General features: G+C 35.0%; 1 protein-coding gene across 12 annotated transcripts in view; it reads left to right on the top strand.

Moving 5' to 3' along the window:
- LOC150104289 (zinc finger protein 703-A-like) overlaps positions 1-22,899 on the top strand; it is a 603,572-nt gene that overhangs the window by 131,452 nt on the left and 449,221 nt on the right. For all 12 annotated transcript variants that reach the window (XM_090396276.1, XM_090396273.1, XM_090396271.1 and 9 more), the window contains exon 3: positions 14,771-14,904. The gene's annotated coding sequence lies outside the window, so the exon portion shown is untranslated. The remainder of the gene's footprint in view (positions 1-14,770; positions 14,905-22,899) is intronic.

Here is a 22,899-nt window from a genome sequence, read left to right as displayed (position 1 = left end):
GACAAACAATTTTTTTTCATTTTATTATTTCAAATGAAAATTTCCGCTGAAAATACATTTCTATCCTTAATGACATAACATTGCCTATTATTTTGAAATGTTTTTGTATATTCTCAGTGTATCCCATTAACTCACGCGATAGTAAAAATCAATTAATGTTAAAACAGCGATTTTCCTCGTACACAATTGACTAACATAATTATGATAATTATATTTTTGTCATGAGGAGACTTGCTTATGTTATTGTCTACTTGATTTCGTAATGACATAATTATGATCCGTTTCACATGACCAGTTTAGAGATTACCAGTAATGTCTATTTCTTAGAATAAATAGAAAAGAAAAAATCTATTCTCAAGACTTATGTGTTGTTTACTGAAAGTGATTTCAGTAATGCATATGCGCTTTTTTTCCTTCACGTTAATTTTCAACACGTTCGTGAAATGAATATGTTATCAAAATCAATGAAAATGAGATAAAAATTATATGGTACATGACTGAATATTGCATTTCTGGCAAACAAGGAGTTTGTCAAACACTTGATAATTACATTGGACACATCAATACTTCAGCCATCGTTTCCTTGGCTAGTTAACGGCCAATTGTTGACAAATTTCCGAAGTGGTGGATAATACTGCTTCCTTATTAGTATTCTAAGCACCGAGAATTTTTTTATTCTTATTAAGAAGTGGTTTAAAATGAAAAAAATTAAATACAGCCAAAGTTTTAAGTTTATAAAGTTATATTACTATTGAAAATTTCCTGGCCATCGTGAAACAAATCATAAGAACTTCTTACTACAAGTACTGCATTTTTCTCCTTCGATATAACCTACTATGCTACAGAAAGCTCATCAGTCGTACCATTATAGTAAACATTTTCAGAAGCCGTATGTTTCAGACTCGACAAGCACCTGCAAATTACTTCTTTTGTTCATTTTTTTAAAACTTAATTTTGTTTTCTCTTTTCTTTATTTTATTTCATTTTTTTAAACTTTTTTATTGTGTATTAAAATGAGTATTGGAAAAGAAAAAAAACGTAGTATGACGGCAGCATTCGGTTTTTCTAACCAGGAAGAATAAAACGAGCCAAATGAGCGGGAGTATTGTCATAGCCAAGTCGCGGTGCTACTTTTCGAGCCGTATTTGCTGCATACCTTCTCTTGGACGCTCTCTCACAGATTTGCCACTGCGAACGAATTTTCATTGCCGTTTCATGAATATGAATAATAATAAAAAAAAAATCAGAGCATACACTATTTTCTTTAGCCCAGAGATGGAATCTTCCACTTGAAATCAAGTAGATATGACTTTGAAAGTTTCTTTATCACTTTTTAGATACAGAAGTTGATGAAATGAACTGCAAAAACATGCCATGTTTTTGCAGTAAAAATTGTCAAAGGGTATATAATTCAATGATATTTTTTAAAAAAGAGATTACTTCTCAATAATGCAAGCTCCAATTTTGAAAAAAAATGCCGAATTACTCACCAGATCGTATTCTACCACAATAAGAGACACATTTCTGTGTGAACTTCGTTGTTAAAATCTGATGGTCAGTCCTTAAATTATTTGATCACTCTGTTAGTAGTGAAAGTGCTTGCGTGCGTTCTCTCACTGCCTTCTTTTGGCAGAATGACTTCTGGAATTATTCGGTGCAATACGCTAAGCTGATTGTGCGCACATGGTTAGCGTTTTGTAAATAATGATTATGCAATGTTGCTCCATGCAATATATACGCTGTACACAACTTTGCCAGAATATATGTATGCTAAACACCAAAACTTTTATACTTCTTGTTATTTCTTAATGGCTACCTAATCCAAGTAAAGTCGGCAAACAATAATGCATTGCTATTCTTGATGGTTCAAGGGTTCGATAAACTAGCGGAAACCTTGCTTTGCATAGTCAGCAGAATTCTATATGCACGGCATGGTGTCACGTGGAGATTCGAATCTCAACAACCAACCAGTAAAAAAAGCGAACTTTATCCGCTCAACTACTGAGGTTAGCGAAGAAGATCATGCAATATTTTCTTTATTATCTCATTAAGTAGTCGTAACATCATTACCATTGACCGAGCAATAGATCATCCTAGAAGTTTAACCATGCTTCTGCGGCGTGCTTAGTTGGGTTGATAATGTGCCCATTCCCCAATTAAGCTGCGGGTGTGCGTCTTACCATGGGATAGGGATACTTGTTAGAATGTCTAGGTGGGAGATGAATTTCTTTCTCCGTTGTAAGATCACTACTACCTTGCTTATTGTATGCCTGACGTGGCATCCTATTAATAAGTGAGGAAAGAGTCGATGTTTTGATCTCTAAAAAGGCACAATTTCTGGATTAAAAAACTTAAGTTTCAATGCCATAGTTTATAGTCTTTCTCGGATTCATATTTCGCAATTTACTTATGAAATATATAATATCACCAGATGAAAAAAAAGTTGGCGTAATTCGATTTTTTAAGTGCTTTCGTTTTTTTTTTTAAGATTTTAAAAACATGAAAAAGTGACGCAATTTTCTGAAAATCAATCATGCTTTAAAATTTATTCCTTTAGTGATTATCTCTGAAAAAAAAGGTTATGGAAATTAATTTGTCAATTTGTCAAATTTTATTTCAATAATCTTATATTAAGTGGTTGGAGAATGACATCTGCCAGTCTGAAACCACCATCCTTCTTATTGGAGGTTTGCAGGTCATTGGAGATCATGTGGGGGTCTACTGCATATATATATATATATGCATATATATATATATATATATATATATATATATATATATATATATATAAAATATTAGTATTGTTAATTTTTACATACTGCATTATTCTGTTTTAGAGACCAAACATGGAACTTTTAAAGCTACTTAAGGCCAATGAGTGGGGCGGTGATCTCCCACCCATTTTGCTAAGAATTTGTTGACACGGAATTCTTGAGATACCTATTCTACTCGAGGGTAAATTTCTCAATTCAGTATCACATAGACTTAGCTGGGTTAAAAATGATTCCCTGAATGATGTTGAAGTAGATTTCGAAGATATAGGAGTATTAGCAGATAGAAAAATTTCATTATTCGAAATAACATGCGATGCAATTGCTGATGGATATAACAAATGCATATACATTTTTCTGTGTACTTATCCTCAATGTGTGTAGTTTTCTAATAAGTTATTTTCGTGTGCTACTGCAATACAGCTAAACTTAAATTTACCTCCATTTGGGTGTACATTATATCACCGTATAGTATTTTTTATTATTTATTATTTTTTTGCTCATTTGTAAATCTGTATATGTGTTATATAGACTTAGTCATAGCAAAGGTTTATTAACGGCAAAAATCCTGTAAGTCGGAAGAAGTCTAGCCTTCATATAGAGAAAGTGAATTCTTACAAATTGTTTCTAATGCAACACTGAAAAATTTGAGATGGTGGCTAGAAGAATATTTGGCCCACATTTACATTAATGTGTGCATTAAATTGCATTACGATGAAATAATCCTAGTTGAAGTTAAACGGAAGTCTTTTATTAAAACGATGATTTTCATCATCCGGTGTGACTCTCCACTTTGCTCAACAGAAGTTTCAAGTGAATTAAAACAAGCATTGGGTCAGATCAAAGTTCGCAGTTATCTTAACCATTGACCCTAGCTTTTTGACAATAAATTAATAAATAAAAAACTTTATTAAGAAGAACTGCCCGGCCTGGTTAGCCGAGTGGTTAAGATATCCTCTCTCTAACCAACAGTTTGCAGGATCCAGCCCTCCCCCTCCCGTAGGCACGAATGTTAGTGATTGTCTTCAGGTGCCAGACCACCGCCTCGCTGAAATGGCTTGAAAAAAAATCCATGCTTTGGTCTGTGGGACACGGTTTACAGAATTAAAAGGAAAAATTCCTTAGTCCACCCACCGTACTAATATAACAACTTGTTTGTTTGGGACACACAAAAAATAAACAATATCTGTGTAAGAGTGCGTCATATTTATGCGAAACGGAACACTGAAGGAATGCCTTTCTGCTTTTGACAAGATCACTATTTTTGGGAGATCAGATCTTCTCTTTCAATATCCTTGTAATGTGTATATTATCACGATACTCAAAATCGACAAAAATACAAAAATAAGAGATGGCAACGTATTCCAAATCTGAAATATAATAGAATGCGCAGTGTCTTAATGTGAAGTTAATATTATCCCCCGCCATTTATAACCTGCAAAGATATCACGTCAGATACGACTTTATAAGGTGACCCATCTTTCTCAAAGAACTCTTTGTGCTCCCTGTGCTCCAAATTCTCAATTATTTTGCTGACTGGTCGAGAAACAAGTGTGCCACGTCATTTTCTTTAGCATCTAACGCGGGTTCGAAACAATTCCTTTTTTCTTTTCACTGCTTTTTTTTTTTTTATTTCGACCCACACTCACTGCAACTTTGTGACACCAAAATGAATGGCTGTCCATCTATCTCCACTCTCCTTGACTCGAAGACTAGGCTTGTAGAAAAGCTTTCATATCTCAAGGACGTCTGCAGTACTACCCTTCTCTGTATCCAAAACACTGTGCCAAGACTGCTAATTTATCAACGTCATCACAATAGTTGACAGCGGTGGGATAGGATGTCAGAGGGAATAAAAAAAGAGAGCTACAAGGCTCTAGCAGCTGCCAGATTCTAGGCTTGAAATGTGCGTGTGTAAATCAAGAGGAAGAGGCACTGGCTGTTTTCGCGTCTTCAGAAAATAAATCACTTCTGACAGGTGAAACTTTAATTGGGGATACAGTTTTTGGGGTTCACTTTTTTAGTAATTCTCTAGAAATATAGCAGTTTGTACAGTCATGTGAAGAGAATTAAGCATCTTTAAGCGTCATTTAAACATTCATGAAATAACCGGAGACTGATTGTTGGCAGTGTGTCTGAAGACCACCAACTCTCTGAACACATCACACACAGTTCGGAACTTCCTGACATCCTCTTCTTCTTTAACTACTGTTTATTTTGGTCTGTGCCAGCAAGAAAATATTTTTTTTCTTAACTTTCGCATATCCCAGTTCAAAATAAGTCGATAATTGATTTGCTCGACGAAAGAGTGCGAACCAAAAAAAAAAAAAACCCTTCCCTGTAATCTATAATTTTTTTTTGTTTTACTCCCCTCTTTGCTTTCTTGTTTTATTTTAAGTACTAGGAAGTAATTCTTTATTATCAGTGTGAAGTATTCAAGTGCAATAGACTTAAACACTTGAAGAGTATTCACAACAGATGACAAAAAGAAAACATCTAAAAATTCTCATTACAGATCATGAGGCTCTCAAGTCCATCTCTTTTTTTTTTTTGTCAATAGCAACATGAATCAAATTAAGATGTCATAAAAATTATCATTTACATCCGGATGAGAAGAACAAGATGAAGTATCCAAAGTACTACACTTGCTGTAGTGTTGATGCATAAATGTGCAACCAACAATGGCAGATTGAGAGAGGTCGGCCACACAACTGTTATTAGCATTTCATGTGTGTCTGAAGGATATAATCTTCATTTAAGGTTAGGAACTTTTTCCCCCCGATCTTATACATAATAAGGCACATTTGTTCACATTATGATAGAACAAAGTTAAACCCCCTTCTCGTTGGAAACCTTTTTTGAATAATGTCACGTTTATTATTATTATTTTAATGGCAATTTCAGGAGTTATTTGGCACAGTTCCAGGTGTCGCTCTCATGTCAAGCAACGCATATTTTCACGTAAGTTAGTATTAAGTTTTCTAGTCTCGTTTTAACTCTGTTGCAATATTGCACAATCGTCATTAATTTACTGAATATTTTTGATCCGTCAACTGCCAAGTCTGTCACCTCGCCAACTGAAGAGATGACGAGTGTTGGTGCCGTTCTTGCACGGAGTGATTCATGAAGGAATCTGAGATGATGATTTATATGAAGGCAAATTTAACCTTCCTGTCGTCCTTGTTACGTGTATTAACTTTGTCTGGAAACGTGAACTGATGAGCTCTGTTATTTCTTTGTGTTAAATTACACAGTAATGAACACTTCACACACATTGGAATTCTAAGTTATAATGGTCTAATTTTCCACAACTAATGATCTCAATTCTGATTATTAAATGAACTATTTTATCTGTGGAACTCATTCTTACAATTCTTTAATGTGCATCTCGTTCTTAAAAGATTAACCTGTGTACAATAGTACATCAGTACTACATAGGTAAATACATAATAAATAGTATTACATAATGTTCAAACCTGAAGTCATTATAATCTTTGACTGATGATCTTAAGGACACGCTGTGTTCTGGAAGAAAAAATTTTGAAATGATTTTCAGAGATATTAAGCGGCCTGACAAATAACTGAAAAGAATAAAATGCTGAACAGAGAACTCATTGAACGTCGTATTTATTGCTCTTAATTTCAGTTTAACTACCATCATCTCATTCGGTAAAATAAGGTCCAGTCATATCAGGTCCGGTGCAGCCCACTTGAATATGACTTTGGAGGTCATCCATTAAAATGCAGATTCAGCCATATGTCAAAGTGCATCATTTTATTTTTAAAACAATCTGGTACAGAACACATTTAAAGATAAGAGAAATCTCGTTTGCATTTAAAAAAAGTCGAAAAAATTGTTTTAAAAGAAAAACTGAGTACTTTACATGAAAAATTGAGTACTTTTCGTATGGAATAGTTAAAATGAGTAAAAAAAAAGCAATTCAGTTTTAATCCGATCCAATTTCGTAATATATTCTTAAAATGAGGTAGGAAAAGGTAACCATGATAGAATGGAAAATAAGTTAAATAATGAGTTCAGCATTCTTTCGTGCAAATTGGTTTCTACTTTTATGAAAATTGATGACATTTTAATCTTTTGGTAAATTTTCCTGCCATTTCTTTAAAGAACCCGTCATCTTCTCCGAAACAACTGTTTCTTTATAGATGAAAACAGCTCTGAAGAAGAAAAATCATTTATTTTTATTTATTTTTTATTTTTTTGACGAAAATTATATACGACGGGTTAAGTTAGGTTAGAAACTAAAATCGAAATCGCATAAAAATCCAATCTAAACAATCTCTTTCTATCCTTTTCCAATCTTCTTTTGCCATGACAGGACATTTTAATCCTGTTAATAGAGTGTCATTGCAATGTACTATCGCTGCCCTCCACCATATGAGACTGGCTAACTTGCCTTCCGTTAAAAACAGCTTCTAAATTTTCACTCGTCCTTCTCTGGATTGAAACTTAGATTCTCTCAAATGTTTGTGCAGTCGTCCTTTTCATAGCTCTTTATATAAACTATCGCTAGAAGAGGGTATGTAATTGTCACTTCCTTATTAGCAATTTAGAAACTTATTTTTGAAGTTTCAAAAAGTGTAAACAGTTTTCTGACAATTATTCGACCCCTACATAGTATTTGCATTTATTTACGTGTGCATTTTAGATTGCACATAATGAATTCGGTGCAAATGCGAATTTAAAAAGATTCTGTGCAGTTTTTTTTTTTTTTTTTGTGAAAACGTTATTTCCCGATACGTTGTGAGGTGCATATGACAATCTCTACCTCAATGGTTTTTGCCGAATAGAGGAAGAAGAAATACTGTCTCAGATTACATACGGGCTCTTAAAAATGATTCTATCCCAAATAAATTAGCTGAAATAGTCAGTTTGAAATATTTTACATATATTTTGATATTTTTGGAGTGTTTAATCAAAATTTAATTCAAAAGGAGCCTACGCGAATATAGGTTCGAAAATGGCTGTTATAAAATCAAATTATTATTGCGTTATAAATTCTAGAATGATAATCGACAGGTGCCGTAGTATGTTTTTGGTTGATGTAAACATTGTGGTTTCTGAAAAGTTGAGCACTAATCAGGTACTCGGTTGCTAAAACTAAGAAATTTATAAAAAGTAGAGTTGATCGGTTTGGCTTATGAAAATTTTCTATGTCCCAGAGATCATGTTAAAGTGAATTATCACCTAAACAGTGAAATACAACTTATTGAAAGCTAACACATCATGTATTTAGCATTCTTTATATAACGTGGATGGACATTGTTCCATTTGGTAAAGGAGTTGTAAAACGTGATGCGATCGATATACACATGTGTAAGCAAGTGGGGCCGCTTGCTTACACATGTGTGTAAGCTTGGGGTTTCTACCCCACTTGCTTGGGGTTTCTACTTTTATAAAAAATGTGTAATAGAAAAGAATTTCTAAAATTTAAAATCTGGTTAGTAATGTAATATTAATAAAGATACACAATCATATTATGTATGATTGTGTACATAATATGTATGATAGCTATTATTACTAATAGCTCGACGTCAGAATAGTACTAAACAGAAATGAACGGACCTTACCTACAAATCTAGAGAGATGGAAAAAAAACATCCGTTTATTCGCTTTCTCCTATTTCATAAACTTGAGAGGAAACAATGACAAATGAGAACATCAAGATACGATATGGTGATGTAGTGTTACGTAACATTGCAACGTAACAGTTTAGTACTCGCTAATAAATAAAACAATCACGAACTCGGTTGTTACAAGAATATTGCGTTTCTTGAAATAATCCACGTTTATATTGTTCGCTACTTTCAAAGAATATCCTCAATATAAAACTGATATTCAGGTCATGTGTCATTACTGACACATGACCTGAATCATGGCAGTGTAATTAATGATGTGTGACTGATGCCCTTTAACAATATGTATGTCACAATCGGATTGGGATTAAGAATTACTGTTTCTTACGAGAACTGTTTCATTCTGACAATTGCAGCGCTGTTGAGTGGGATTTTTGTCTATAGATCATGAAAAAAAAAATCTGAATAATGACGTTCACGAAATGCAATAACTGCGCGCAATAAGTTATTCTGAAGTTGTTTAAAGGTTAATAATAAACACATGTAATCTCGTCGTTATTGTTGAACATTTTTCTAATAAGCCTTTTTGAGAAAGAAACTGATATTTTACGTAATCCACCAAATCATTGAATTCTCACCGTTAGGTTAGAATATTGTTTCACAGTTCCTGGAAAACTTCCCGTAGTTAGATAAATATAAATTAAATTTAAAACTTAAAATTATTAGAGACAAAAACTTGCTTTCCCGGACAAATATGAAAAACTTGTCACGCTGTCAGATATCAACTTTTCTTCCTAGAGCCAGCTAACATCTTTCTGTAGAGGATATTTTTCTTTGTTTTGTAAGTCGTGTACTTAGAGAAATATAAATAAAACATTAGAATAATTTCCTTTAACCATTATTAATTTTAAATCTATGACCCTTAACATGGAAGTTCTTCATGTTGCGGAATTAAGACCCACGTTTTGCAAAGTCCGTTGACCCATCCTCATTAAAACTCTTAACAAGTTCATTGCCACTTATGTTATTATGTATTCCGGACAAAGCTGATTTAATTGCGACATAGAAACGTTAGTTAGTCGTAAATGTGCCCCTTTTATCCCATTTATGGTATTCAGGAGGGAGAGAGAGAGAGAGTCTAATTAATGTTAAAATTTATTTAGAACTTTCATAATTCTATTATACCATAATGCGTATAAACTTAAGGCAATCACTTAAAATTACAGATATATGATAATTTTCTACCTGAAAACTCTACTCGCCATATATACTGCACAAATATTTACACATTATATTTTACATGTATATTTTAATTTATAAATGCTTCAATAATGTTTGGACTAATTTAAGATAGACTTTTAATGAACGTGAAATTAATCGTGAGTAAATTATTTCTTGTCAGATAGGCTTCCATTTTCCGTTTGTGAATTACTATTTTTATGGGGGTATGTGTTTTTGTGCAATATATTTCATTCCTGCACGCCCAGCACAATAATATGTCTAAAATGTCTTCTTTTTACCCTTTATATTAAAATAGGCTGCGCGATTGTCAGTGTTGGCGTGCTAGAGTGAGGTATCGTTTTCTGCCATCACATTCTCATCAACACGTATTATCCTTCACTGTAAAATGCAAAATAGGGTTAACAGGTAAAACTCTGGGCTTGTAAAATAAATAAATATAAAAAAATCCTTTGCTGAAGGGGAAGTTAAATTTTCTTTTGGCTCATTGTAAGGCTGTGCGTTGTACAGGCGTCTGGAATGGCATCCAAAAATAGGCAAAGCAATAGCAGTTTGTGAATAAGTACATCAAAGTATAGTGTGCAGTTCTGCACTACCGCATGGAAATGTCAGAGAGATAGCCGAGTGCCAGCCTATGAAAAACATTGAATCATTTCGTCGACTAGGTCATTTATCAACGTCAAAAACACAGGGCGGGAGGAAATGGTGATTTTTTTTTTCTTAGTCTTGTAACCACTACCACGTCTGGCAGTTATACAGAGGTTTCCCTTTGTCGTTGTTTTTCTGCGGATAGCGTCCGCTTCTCAGATTATCGGTGCCAAAATCAGGAATCGGTTTATGAAAGGAGGAACACAAACGCTTTACGAAAGTTCCGTTCGTCCAGTGTTTGGGCAAGGTGAGCGTCTTTTCGGAAGACTTGGTGAAGTTATCATGACCATCTGACAAGGGTCTGACAAGTGTTGCGGGCTGACCTGACAGAGACTGATGATCGTACTGCAACGGGGGTCTAGACCACCGCTACTGGAACTGTCAACAACCTGCTACCATGGCAACAAATGCCTGGGTAAAACCGATCAGCCCTCAAAATCCAAAATCTTTTGTTTATGGATGATTTGATAGCAATGCTGACTTGAACCCTTTTTTATGTCTTATGTTTGAAACTGTTACTTTGTCCTCCAAGAAATATTCTAACATACTTTTTTTTTTCAAACAAGGAACTCTATAATTTTTATAAAAGCGCAAGTATACACATCCACAAGATTATTCATATATACATTTTTTTAGAAATATTTTTGTTGAATGTCATAATGCTCTATTGTATATTCATTTAATAATTTAATAAGGAGAAGAATAAATATTTATTTGCAGGCAATGCTTTTCTTTTCCATGAGTAGAGGTAGATCAGAATCTCCGTATCTCATTATTTGAAAGTGATTTCATTCTTAAACCAACTATTAAATGCCTCGTTAATCTTAAATAATGAAAAAAAGTTTCAATGAAAAAATGTTTTAAATTCAAAGTTTGGTAAAACTTGGCTTATAAAACAATTAATATTGAATATATATTAGGTTTCTTACAATCTTTTTTTTTTTCCATGCTATCCTATTACTGTAAAACGAGGTGCTCGGTCTCATTCGTACCAAACCGCAGTTCGCCTCTTCCTTATTATACTACTTCTGCTGAAATAATTCTACTATCCTTAAATCTACATATGTAACTTTAGTGATGTAGAATATATGAGGTGGTTATCATATTCGGAATGTTTCTTCCTTTCTGACGCCATTACAATACAAGGCCCACCGGCAAAGCAGGCGGCGACGTCATTTTTTTAAAATAATTTACTTTAGAGAAAGATTAGTTGTTTTTTTTAATTTGCTAAAACTTTAGTAGAGTATCCGATAAGATAGCTACAAGTAAAATATAATTTTTATTATATATATATGCGCTAAAATAGAGCAAACTGTTCTTCCTAACTTAGGTTGCTTCATCTAAAAATACCGATCGGAATGTACGAAATTTCTAACAAGATAAGGCTTTTTTCTGTCATTGTAGTTTTACGCAGTGTGGTTTTAGCATTCAATTTGCTACTAATTTCTCAATAATAAATATATTCTCGTAAATGCCAACTATTGAAGCCTGATATTTTAGAATCATGATTTTATACAAACTATATTGTAAGAGTTTCCGGAATGATATTTAATATTTTAGGCCTTAAATCAGAATCTATTTGTTAAAGACATGAAGCACCCTCGTATATCTTCATAACTGCAAGACAATGGAGAACAGCTGCACAGAGATATAATGACCTCTGAAACAGTGGGCGCAGAACAACACCCCTTGTGCATTATCCCCTTTCATCTTCCCCTGTCTTGCTTTCTTTAGTTACCACGCTTTGTGCTGTCGCAAAGTAATCTTTTTTAAAGCTAAAGGCTATTTACGTCGCGCGTTTTAAAAGTATTTTCTAGTGATTTCACCACCGAACTTAGGTAAGATGTTTATGATTCATTGATTTGAGACTTGTGTGTGTGTGTATTTTTTTTCGCTATATTTTGTAAACAAGTCCCTTAACTGCGTCTTTTATAAGCAGCTTCACAAGGTAATGTCCCAGAAAGGTTTCCATGGTTCGTGGTAATTTAATGGAGCCACGTAATCTGATTTTCGTACCCATTTTTGAGAGCAGCTAACGCGGCTTAGTAATAAGAAATCTACTTTGTTGTGAAGAAAATTTTGTTGGAAAACTTTTGTAAACTTGTGAGAAGGAAGAACAGAAGAAACGACTGGGCAGACAGGGATCTACAGTTGCCTGGGAGACAGAGTAACAAGGAGCCACATAAGTGATGCGGACACTGATGATACAGAGGACAAATGACACCCCCAGGACCTGGTTGGAAAAACGCGCCACTAAGACAAGACACGTACTTCGGTAAAAGAGAATTCACTGCAGTTCATCCCTTACTTCGCCTTCCGCAGCCATTTTACAGAGCTTTACAAGGTTTTGCACTTCTCGTGTGACTATTACTCATTCTTTACTTGCCACCCCTCCTCCGAGTGTGATGTTGAATCATTGCACTGAGACTGTTAGGCCCCAGAACTGCGAATACGCCCCTCTCTCCCATTTTAAAAATGATCACCTTGGAAGATTGTGTTTGAAACAAACGACACCCTAGGGGGCAAGAAATAAGGCTACCGCGGAGGACCGGGAGGCAGGTGACGACAGACTGGCAACACAGTCCAATTACACCTTCAGTTGTGACGAGATCTCAACAACTTTCACTCACATTGAAACTGGCTCTATTTGGCAGTATTTCGCTTGTTAACTTTTCACGCCAGGTTAGGCTTAGGGAATTGCTTAATCAGTAATGGTTGTTAATCACCGCAAACAAAGTTATCCTGTGTGAGTGACGTATTTGTTTATTCTTTCACTCATCCTCATCTTGTATTTTATGGTATCTTTTTATTATTATTTTTTTGCTCTTCTTTCGCTTAACTATATTTATTTGGATTATTCATTCGTTTCATCTCCTTCGCCTCGCTAATATTAATGCACGTTTTAGAATAATGGTCAGCGCGAGAAATACCACTAAAACATTTTGTTTTGTCCAATCTTGGACATTCATGAACTAAGCTTGGAAACACGTCTTTCTTCATTCTCTTCACTTCTATTTCTTGTTATCCCTTCCTCCCCTCTTCTTTCCTGATACTGTCTAGCCCATGACAAAGTGCTTCATTCTGCCAAAACTGCCATTTGATTTCTATCTGTAGTTCCGCATGTAGCTAGTCATGTGAAGCCTTTTAGCACATGCAGGCCTAGGTCCAATCCCATATGTAATTGCCAGCTTGCTGTCATCTGTCGACGGCACCCTGTAAATCTACACGCCTCTGCTCATACACCCGCTGATAGATCATTGACAGGTGTATATTTGCTCTAACTTCGCCGTCTGAAGATGGCGAGAACGAAGCGCATATCGTGGGAAACTACGAGATCAAATCCTGCGATTTCTGATATGTATACCACCGTGTTTGCTGACAGCAAAGTTCGTGAATTCGGCTCAGATTTTAGATAAATTTATCTGATCGAAAACTGTGCCGTTAAATACATGACTGGAATATAAACGCGTGCACTTGCTCTCAAAAATAACTGAACAAAAATGATTTTATAAAAGATAGTTGATCATAATTCTATCGTGCAAAGTCACGTAAGGCCTGCTATATATTTTTTCTTTAGCTATAGAATGTCAGGATATGATTTGAGCAATTCACTGAACCCTGCAAATTATATAATACCGCATGTTTGTTTTTTAAAATTTACTAGAGATTGGAGGGAGGTGAATTAAAGTATTGTTAAGATTTTGCTTTAAAGGCAAAATCTTAACAATAAAAGCTAACATAATTATTTTGACCAAAGCTATAAAATGTTCAGAAATATTTCGTTATCATTAATCGGTTATTTTGTTTTCTTACTTTAATAGTATTCGAGATTAATTATCTTATCTTTTTTGCCCATGAATCCACTATATCACAAAAAAAAAAAGTGAATGCTTTAAATAAATATTGACTGTACTCTATCTGCCATTCACGCTATTTCTTACCATCAAATTAATCAGTTTGTATAGTTGAGTTTATATATTCTCCTCGCTATTTTCTTTTCTCACTGGTTGGCAAAACTAAATTAACTGCACATACAATTCAATTGGATTTTCAAGTTTGAAGGAATACTTGAATGTGCCATGTAGAAATTTGCTTTTTGCCTACACAACACATTGATGGGGTATATGTAGGATTGTCATTCTCAGCCAGTTCAAGATAAACAACCCAGTAGCAATATACTAATTCCTCATTTAAAAATATTGTAGTTTCATCCTACTGATGATAGCAGCGATAATGACGTTGGCATATTTGATAAGCATTGTTATCAGTGTCTGAGGCCGTCCTTACCTCAGCGTGAAGGTAAAAATATAGGCCTTGTTCTCCTACCTTCTTGCTGCCAATCACCTCAGATTGTTAACGGTGGAAGAGGGGGGGGGGTGAATGTTAAATCGTAACAGCCCACAGATATCCAACATTGATTGCCTGGCTACTGTTTACTATTTAGAGATTAAGTTTTTAATAAATATTGAATAATCTGAAATCCATTTTTGAAACTACAACAGCATATTCTTTCACAGCACGAGTGATATCTTCAAGAGTGGTGAATCATGAGACTTGAATCCAACGAATCCAAAGAAAATGTCAAAAATGTAGACTATCTTTAAGGAGGTGTTCACTCTGAATTGGAATTTTCCTTCTCAAATTTGAGAAAGTAAGTCATATTTCCACCTGTTCTAAAATTATGAAATTAATACTAAATTATTTAATGTATGTATTTGAAATTTAAGAAATAAGGAAATCTTTGTTATGTGCGTACCTAAAATTGGACAAAAAAAGGGTACATTATAGAAGGAAGTTCATGACATGTTTCAAACCAATCAGTTTATTTTAAGCTGTTACATATTGTCTGCAGACCCTACTTACATTTATCATATAACCAAATTTAGCATGACCACCAGTCTATATACCTATTTGTTGAACACGCTAGTCAGGAAATGGTATACTAATTTGTTTCCAGAGATATTCTGTTAGGTTTTTTAATCGGGACTCCCTGCAAGCCACCCAAGAATTTCCATATTTCCAAGAATTCCAGTTTCTTCAAAGTATGACTCAGTATGACTTGTGGTTTGAAACTGTGCATTCTCCTGTCGAAAAGGGCATGCGTCTATTCCGTAAAACTACCACAGTGCAAGAGGTGGTGTGTCATTGTCCAGGCACCGCAGTCAAAGCTCCAAGACCCTTACAAGGGAAAAAGTTCCAGATCATTATACCTACGACTAACCAGAACCAATTTAGGATCCTTGGGCACCAGGTAGATCATATCCACATCAGATCTCCGAGAACTTCCTTCACTATAAAAGCCTATAGGAACTTACGCATCTATTGGTCAGTATCCATTCGCAGTTCATCTTCAAATCTACCGAACCAACTTCTTGTTCCCTTTTATTCCATCTACCGAACCAACTTCTTGTTCCCTTTTATTCCATCTACCGAACCAACTTCTTGTTCCCTTTTATTCCATCTACCTCTGAGACACTTTGAAGCAGTCTTCTTCCCAACTAAAACAGGTAGTTGTTTTCTAACTATCTTGCACCAATTGAGGATCCTTGGGCATCGCACCACGTTGTGATGTGCTGTAGCTTCTGCAAACTTCGTGTGTGTGTGTGTGTGTGTGTGTGAATTAAAAATAAAATTTCCACAATAATGTTGCTTATAGAATACAAATCAATATTTTCAAGTTCACACTACCTTGGCAGGTAAAAAATTACACATCTGGATAATTTTAGCAGATCATACGATTCTTGCTGAAAATCACTGCTATACGAGAATATAATTTACTATTTACAGCATGGCAGAATTTCATCTATTTTCCTGAAGCTTGTTCAGGCTGGTATAATATACAGTCGAAACTATTGATCAGTGTCAGGATTTATTAATCTTATATGAAATCAATTTAAAATGCTTCAAAAGCACGTGAACGTTTCAAGCCTTAAGAGTAAATGAGTACAGAAGTGAACTACACGTAAGAAGCATGAGAGAATAATATAATATTATTTAAAAGAAGAATTTAAAATTATTAATTTTGAATGGCTAAAAATAACACCCCTAGCGCAGCCTCGAGAATTACTCAAGATTTGTCCTTCGATTGGAAAGACCAAATTCAAATCAAGTCAAGTACGTGAAAAATTTTATAAAGCTATTCAACTGAAGGTGAATTAACTGGTTTCTTATGAGGCTGCAAAGTTCTTCTTCCAAAACTTTGTTTTAAATCTAGTAAGACAGGTAAAAGCCAAAAAATAAATGAAATTAACAGAAAGGCCATTGATATTATAGTCAATGATAGAAGAATTCATTTGCTGTGAATTATAGAGATGACTGCTTTATTGCTAGAATATTGCAAAGGTTGAACGATATCCACTATTTGAATATATGACAGATTTAGCACGTGAACTATTGAAATAGTAAAATAATAAAATTCATTGTATTATAATTGTGAGTTTTTGTTCTCTGTAGAAAGACGGAACACGTTTAGAAATACTTTGGGCAGGACTTTTTACAATTTTTGCAGCATGGTAATAAGATTCTAGCAGGCCAGAAACTGGTGTGCATTTTTTATTATTATATAATGCTTCATTTGCGTCTGGGGGGAGGGATATTCACTCCAGTACAACCTTTTGATTTCTGTAAGAGTCGGACAATTAATTGTTCTTGACCATTGGTTAATTAATCGAATAAATAAGTAGCTTAATAAATTTAATATGAATCAAACTTACCGCACTTTAGTTTCTTGGACTTAATGAAGATCTGAAGTGAGTTCGGAACCACTTCAGATCTTTATTAAGTAGAGTGTGGTCTCACAGGAGAGAAGGAAATTTGTCTACCACCAGAATTTACCTATTTTACTCATTTATGTTGTCGTGATCACACACTTCACTTTCAGGATGTTGGAACACCTAGTCCAGTTGCTTATCGAGTAGATTGGTCATAATATTTAGCAGGAAACTATATTATAGAGAATAGCAATTTTCTCATTTTTATCGTGCTTATAATTTTAATTTTCTTTTAATTTAAATAAACTAAGTCACCTGATAATTGAAAATTTTCGTTTACGAACTTTTTTATTGTTTTTTTTTTTTTTTGTTTTTTTTTGGCGTGTGTGTGTGTGTGGGGGGGGGGGGATTAGTAGCTGAGTCGAATCGTGAATTTTACAAAACACCGTAGAGCAATGTCAGTTCATCCCATTTCGGTATTGGAAGCAAAGTATTTTCGCAAAATATTGCATTAGACTTGAATTGCCCAAATACAGTACTCCTATGAGCAAAATAGGCACTTTGCCAATAGAAACAAGTCGTTTTTGAGAAGACATTCTCGTATAACTGGATAGAAAGAACCACGTATTTAGAACTATGCCACAGAATTCAAAATACCAGGAATTTTTAGCTGCACGAGTTCCCTTCTACAAAGAAATGTCAGCTCATAAGCCAACACCCATAATACCTCTGTCCCTTACTGTCTATTTAAGTTATGCCAATGAATTATAGCCTGTCTGAAAACCCAGTTGTCATAATGATGTCTTCTTGTAGATACATATTTTCAGGGATCACCCCTGTATTCCCCCACAGTAATTTAACATGTCGTGATAAGCAGTTTAACCTCTCCACAATTTTCTTGGGGTTCTCTTGAATCACGTTCGCTGGGAACATTAGTAAGTACCACATGTCCGTAGTATATGGCTGCAGTCTCCCGGCAGTGACCTGACGGCAACAGAGTCAAGGCTGTCCACCCATGCCGGTGTTCCCTGTCGTCGTAAAGAAATGATTAAGTAGTTCCGGACGCTGTATTCGGGTCACGGGTTTCCGTAGTCCGAAGGTGGGCCCGCCAATAGCATACGGACAGATTACGGGCTGTCACAACGGCTGTCAGCAACTAGGGGGAAGTTCTGACACAATAATTATGGTACACGCTGTGTTGGATGAGTTAGTGTTCCATTGCTGGAAGAAAAAGAGCCGTCTCACTGTGAAGCTACTTGCTAGTCACGTTCGTCTACCTGGATTCTCTTATCTAGGCGTGGACTTCACGTCTGATTAATGACGTGCAGCGTCATGTTACATTTTTATGGCAGCCAGTTGACAGCATGTCTTTAGATCACTCTGATATGGCGGCATTCTTTGAACAATGTTTTTTTTCAGATGATGAGGGCCTTTCCCGACTCCTGGCGGCTGTATAAGTTAACATTGAATCCGCACTTGTTAATTAGCTCCAGACATCTTTCTAATCGAGAAGTTTAATGGGTTCCGGGTTTTGTTATTTTTTCTCATTTTTGTTCTCCCCCTCCAACTGGTTAACAAGTAATAAATCATTCAATTCACAACCACATCATTAATTATGCATGAGGTCCGACGTTAAGATAATAATAAATTTACTTGATTCCCTTAACTCCACGCTTAGTGGACGTACGTAATGACACCAGACATGTCATACGCATCAATCTTTAAAACAACCCTAAAAAAAATAAAAACAGAGTGGACTTACATTTGAGCAACTTGCGTCCGATTTAGAGAAATTTTTCTAGGATATGCCGATATTCCTGTATTTTAGCTACCATATTAATGTCTAGGAACAATCATTTAATTTCGCATTCTTTCCTTCACTAAAACAAAATCAAAGCAAGTCTCCTCTGAAGTATCATGGTTTCCTCCTCCAAACTTTCCTGACAAATCTCACCCAAAAAAATAGAAAAAAAAAAATAGTGAAAATTGAAGAGCGCGGACGTTGACGCATGGGTTCACTGTCACCGATCCATCTTCCAGGGAAGGTTCGCGTTTCTGAACTGTATGCACTACCACGGCACAGTCTTAATTCACGGTACGCTTTGACAGCCGATTTCGTTGGTTGTTTTCAAATTCTTTCTGCACACCATAGATATCGTCCTAACAGTGCAACGGTCAACTCGGACGTATAGCATCGGAGAGCTGTCATTTCTATCACTTTCTTCTTTGCTGATATTTTCACACTCTCGTAAATTTTCTTCCATTCTGTTCACTTTTAGTACTCGTATGACTTCACTCTTCTGTACATTGATAGGCTCCAGAAATTTTTGAATGTGAATATTCTGATCATTTCTTATTTTTTTCTTTAAATCACACTACCATTTGCACCATAATGTACACCAGCAGCAAGAAATTTCCCGGCAACACCACTAGTTATTTTTTTCTTGCAGAATTACGATAATTTGTGTCAGGATTAACTCCAATTCTTTTTTCGAGTCAGAAATATATAACCACCATGCAGATAAAATATCCTAATCAAATTGATTCATAGAAGCATGATCATTAGTAGGGGTTTAGATTTCCAGTTTTCGATTTCGGCTTACGAAAATCAAGAACCATGTTTGAAATGTCATAACAACCAGTTATTGTTGCCATATGCCTGGAAAAAATAAGGAAACACACCACAATTGCATTTCTCATTTATATATGCTGAAATGTTCTTAACGTTTGTATGTTGACAAATATTTTGATTTATGTACATGCAGATCCACTGTATATATATTTATGGTAGCAAGATCATATAAGTCATCTCTACTTAAGATGATCTATAGCAGTGGTTTCCAAACTTATTTGGCTTACCGCCCCCTTTTCCAAAAAAAAAATAATAATAATAATAATAATTATTATTATTATTATTATTATTCGGCACTCCCCTGGAAACTACTTTCTAAGACCTGACCAGCTCTACCTGATACATATGAAAGAAAATCGTATGAAAATCGGATCAACAGTTCTCGATTTTTAAGCGAATAAACAGATAGATACAGAAACAAATTTGTGTTTTATTATGCATCTAGTAAAGATTTTTGAAATCTGGAAATAATACACCTTGAAACTGATGTTTTAAAACTATTTATTGAAATCAACAAAAGAAACATAAATTTTACGTAAATATAGGACAAGTTGGAGCTGGAACTTTAATAACACTATTAAAATTAAGAAAACAAACATAAATTGCACATATGTAAAAATCGCACATAAAATAGTAAATATCGATCAGTAATATTAAAAACAATCCGAATGAAAAGGATGAGCCTGGTGTGCTGCTATCAATTTAGTGATATTTGGCTTTATATTTATCAGCAGCATTCTTACATTACCGCGATCAGCTATTTGCAGTCCGGTTCTTTTTTTAGTTAAAAGATTTGTGACCGCACTGAACCCATGTTCCACTGAATATAATGATGGAAATGCGATTAGCCCATAATTCGGGATTAAGTATGGGCATCTGCCTTTGCAACCAGAACTGTTGGTACCCGTTTTTGCATTTTAATTTCAGTTCCTTATTTGTTGTTATTTTTATCAGTTCTTGTAATTGTAATGATTCTTCTGTGCTGTACGTGAAAACGGGTCCAAAACCCAATCGGGTATTTTCATTTCAAGAATATCTTTAAATTGTGGTAGAAATCACAACGGGGAGCCTCCAAGTGCTGACAATAGCTGAGCACGTCTTCATCACATTTTTCTACTGTTGATAGATTTGGAAACTGGCTGAATTCTCCTGGTCCTAAGTTCATTTGTACAGGATGTTTTTTTTTTTTTTTTGACACAAACGCATAAATAACAGCTTTTGTTTCTATTAAATTCAGCTCATCTCCTTGGAGCTATAGGTTTGTTTCATTAAATTTGTTAAACAAGTCGGTCAAATAAGCTATATCACTTTTGAAATTAATCAAGTCGGCTCGTTAAGAATCATCTCTGTTTTCTAAAAAGTGTCGCACTGAGTCAAAGAGTTTATAAAATCGATTGAAACAGGCCCCCTTTGATAGCCAACGAACTTCTGTATGGAACAGCTAGCTATTGAATTCTTCGTTTTCAATACAAATTTGTCCAAACAATCTCTCATTCAGTGAATGACTTTTGATTTTGTTGACTGCTGTAATTACATAATGTAATGACCTGTGTAGGCGAACACTCAGGTATTTAGCAACTAAATGTTGACGATGAATCACGCAGTGTACAGTGAATACATTTGGCACCGCCTCTTTGAAGTATGCAATAAAACGCCATAGCTCACCACCATCGCTGGAGCATCATCGGTAGCAACTGACGATATTATTCAGAGGGATTTCTTTATCTTTAAAAGAAACTCTTCCAGTGCTTGAAATGTCGATTATCCTTCAGTGTCCGTTAGCAAATTTTTAGCAAATAATAATTCTTGGCAATTTTTTTCTTTTTTTATGTATCGTACATATGCTAATAGTAAGGCTTAATTTCCTGGTAAAGTAGACTCATCAAGTTGTATAGAGAGCTGGGTTGTTTTTAAATATTCGCATAATGAGTCTTCAACATCCTGGGCCATTTCATCAATTCTTCGTTGCACTGTATTATTGCTCAAAGGAATTTTCTTGATAATATCAGAAATGTTATTAAGAAAACATCTGGCTTGCGCAGTGTGTAACACTAACTCTGGTAGGATTAGTTAATAAGATAACCTCACTAACAGCTGGTAGGATTAGTTCTTCACCAACATTATGCGGTTTTCTCAATTTAGCATTTAAATGTTACAAGAGGCGCGCAACCCATCATCATCTAGTTTGGATGCTGCTGAAATCATACCTGCCAAGTTGGTTGTTTCAAAAATGATTCTTTCAGTGCTTGAAAATACACTCAGGTGAAAAAGATAAATCCTTTTTTTTTTTATCAGTATGAACTTTTGTCAAATGTTCTTGTCTTGAAGACTTCATAAATTCCCGTGAAAAAGTTTTTGGCAAATCACACACATTGGTAATGTTTTGTTTGTAAGCGACTGAATAAAGCCGTATTTTAAATATTCGATATTATATTGTTTACATTTCTTCTTGGGTTCAGCCATGATATTATCTATAAAAAAACAATAAAATTTACAAAATTGCTAGAATGTAATTTCTCACGTACCTATACCGAATTATTTTTACACGAAAAGGTATACAAATACTCATGTGAAACCTGCTGTTTTATTAGAACAACAATAATTTGCTTTGTGTGCAATCCGTGTAAGTAAGGTATCGGCTACGTATCAAATATGCACTAAAATTTTTATGCACTACATCAAATTGCTAACCGCTTGTCACACAATTCAGAAACAATCTAAAACTGATTTCATAAGTCTCACGTATTTATAGTATTATACAGAGAACAAGTCATAACATGCACATGTTCCTGCCGATGCGTACTAGACTTGTAAAATCCCAATCACTTGAAAGTGTACGCCCGCCAACACTTTTTTTTGTTAAGATCTGTCGTTGGACTTCAACGCCTTTCGGCTGTAACTTGCATTTTGTACGTTTTCTTGGAAAATAAAGCAACCATTACGACCTTCGCTTATGTTATGTTATACAACAGTTATATCATCAAAATGTTTGATGATAAATTTTTTCAGCACCTAAGTTTTATCCTTTATGCTTTCAACGCCCCCCTTTTGCTTATGAGGCCACTACTGCCCCCTGGATCGTTCCAGCGCCCCGAGGAGGCGGTACCGCCCAATTTTGAAACCACTGGTCTCAACAGACTGAATCCACAGAGGTTCGGATAGCGTTGTGTTGCTACCGACATCCCCCCCTTACACACACACACACACACACACAAAAAAAATCTAAATCTCGTGTACTGCTGCAAACATTTGTTTCAGAGCAGTATGACCGTTGTAGTCTTTGTGCCAATAAAACACAAACCAA

Source organism: Typopeltis vanoorti, chromosome 8, assembly GCF_054136105.1.
Source record: "Typopeltis vanoorti isolate ZY-2024b chromosome 8, IOZ_Tvanoo_1.0, whole genome shotgun sequence".
Classification (NCBI taxonomy): Eukaryota; Metazoa; Arthropoda; class Arachnida; order Uropygi; family Thelyphonidae; genus Typopeltis; species Typopeltis vanoorti.
Note: the sequence above shows the minus strand (reverse complement) of the source record. Positions and strands in the feature narration are given on the sequence as shown.